This window comes from Anopheles arabiensis (genome assembly GCF_016920715.1).
Source record: "Anopheles arabiensis isolate DONGOLA chromosome X unlocalized genomic scaffold, AaraD3 X_pericentromeric_contig0003, whole genome shotgun sequence".
Classification (NCBI taxonomy): Eukaryota; Metazoa; Arthropoda; class Insecta; order Diptera; family Culicidae; genus Anopheles; species Anopheles arabiensis.
Window position 1 is genome coordinate 540,001 of NW_024412081.1, and position 2,500 is coordinate 542,500.

The window sequence follows — 2,500 nt, forward strand, 5'->3', positions numbered from 1 at the left end:
TCTCGTGGAAGACCTCGCACTGGAACAGCACGTGCGCCACCGATTCAACCGACCCCGGGCACCGTGGACATTCCGCCGATGGGGCAAAACCGCAGACATGGAGGTATTCCCGGAAATATCCGTGTCCGGTTAATACCTGTGAGAGGTGGAAATCAACCTCTCCATGTCGCCTACTCATCCACAAGTGCAGGTCCGGGATCATTCGGTGGGCCCAGACCGCATACCGACTGGCCGTTGGAGCTGCGGCCGCCGCATCCCACGCTCGCTGCCACTCCTGGAGAGTCCCTGCCTCTCTTCCAGCCGGATGTCCTTGCGGCTGGCGCCCGGGGCAGCTAGGAGCCTCCGATGGCACCTTGCGTCCTCCCGTACCAGCAGCCTGAACGGCACAAGGCCTGCCAGTGCAACTCCGGTCTCATATGCCACCGACACGAACGAGCTGGTGACACCGCGAGCCAGGGGCCGCTGCACCTGGGCCAGCTTCCTCTGGCACCACTGCAGATCCGTCGCCTCGGACCACACGGGGCAGCATACCGGATGATCGACTCCGCCACTGCCGCCAACAGCCGACGCTTGGCCACCTGGGGCCCACTGTGGTTCCTCATTACTGCGGTGACCACACCTACCACGCGGAGGGCTTTAGCCGTCGACAGCTCCACGTGCGGCTTCCACGACAGGTGGTCATGGATCTGGACCCCCAGATACCGGATCGACTGTTTGCTGTGTATGATGGTGTCCCCGACGCGGAACGGCACCCTCAGTTGACCTCTTCGCAGACTGGAGATCATTACTCCTTCCGTCTTCTCCGGAGCGAGCTGCAGGTGATGGTCCTCCATCCAAGCCGCAATCGCGTCCACTGCCTGTTCAGCCACCGATGCCGCCTCCTCTGGTGTGCAACCCCGTGCCATGACCACTATGTCATCCGCATAGCCGATGACGCTAGCCCCTTCAGGAAGCTCGACCCGCAACACGCCGTCGTACATGATGTTCCACAGGGTCGGGCCCAGAATGGACCCCTGTGGAACACCTGCAGTCACTCGGCGTGTAACGGGCCCGTCTGCGGTGTCATAGACGAGCTCCCTGTTTTCGAAGTAGTCTCTCAGGATGTTGCGGAGCTGCCTCGGCACGCCTTTGTCCTCCAGCGCCGTAGCGATGCACTGCCAGCTGGCAGTGTTAAATGCATTACGCACATCCAGCGCCACTACTAGAAGGCAGCGTTTGTCCCTGTTGTTGGTGCGGCCAAATGACATCGCGTGACGGCCTGCATCCACCACCAGCTGAATCGCCTGCACTGTCGAACGGCCCCTCCTGAACCCGTACTGGTTTTCTGCCAACCTCGGTGATTCAGGAGCCTCGATGACATCATTTATTCGCGACAGCAGCAACCGCTCGTACGCTTTGCCCGGGTTGTTCAGCAGCAGAATCGGGCGGAAGGATGAAGCGAGCCCCGGTGGCTTGCCCGGCTTGGGGATCAGGGCCAGTTTCTGCTTCTTCCACTCATCCGGGAACCGCTCGTTGTCCAAGCATTCCTGGAACAACTTCTTGAAGATGTCCGTATGCTTCCGGATGGCGGCCGTCAAAGCAGCGTTTGGCACACCATCCAGTCCTGGAGCCTTCCTCGGATTCAGCGAGCTCGCGATGTCCAACAGCTCCTGTTCATTAACGTCCCGAACTGGTTCCTCCTCTCCCTCTCCAGGACTTGGCCTGGTGACGCTGGCCAGTCAACCGGAGGATGCTGGGGAACAGAGTGGAAACGATACCCTCTAGCACCGATGAATCGCGCTCTCTCGCCGTCCAGCTTCCACGAAGGCGGCTTAGTACGTTGCGGTACCATTGTCCCGTCTCGTCTTCCGCGAGGCCCCGCAGCATTTCATCGAAGTGCTCCTTCTTGCTGGTGGTGATGGCTGAATCCAGGGCGGTACGCACCTGGAGAAGGTCGCTGGCTGCGGCGATTTGCTCTTCCTCGTCGATGGCAGTTTCAAGGCGTTCCTTAGCGAGGCGGCAGTTCTCACACAGGACCTCGATTGCTGGCGTCCACCAATACGCAGGTCGTCCCGAGTGACCTTGTGAAGGGAACACTCGCGCCATGGCTGCGTCACAAGCTTCCGTCATGACTTTCTCCAGGCTTTCGGCATTTGTAACCCGCTCTGCGAACGAAGCTACGTCGAGCGCTACACCGAAAAGCTCGGCATCGAACTGACGGCTACGCCATCTCGTGCCGCTTTCTCGCGTGGAAGGACCCTCCTGTCGACGACTATCTGCCGCTGACCGCTGGAACAGCTCCCCTACAGCAAACCGAATGTACACGTGGTCACTGTACGAGTATCTGCTCATAATCCTCCACCGATGCTCCGGAATGGTGTTAACTCCGGCGATGCTGCGGCTGGCGAAGGCAACGTCCACCACGCTCGGGCGAGCCACTCCGTTGCCTAGGAAGGTTGGGGCGGTGCCGGTGTTTAACACCTCCAGCCCCAAGCTGTCGACAAGCTGGACCGCAGCCTCT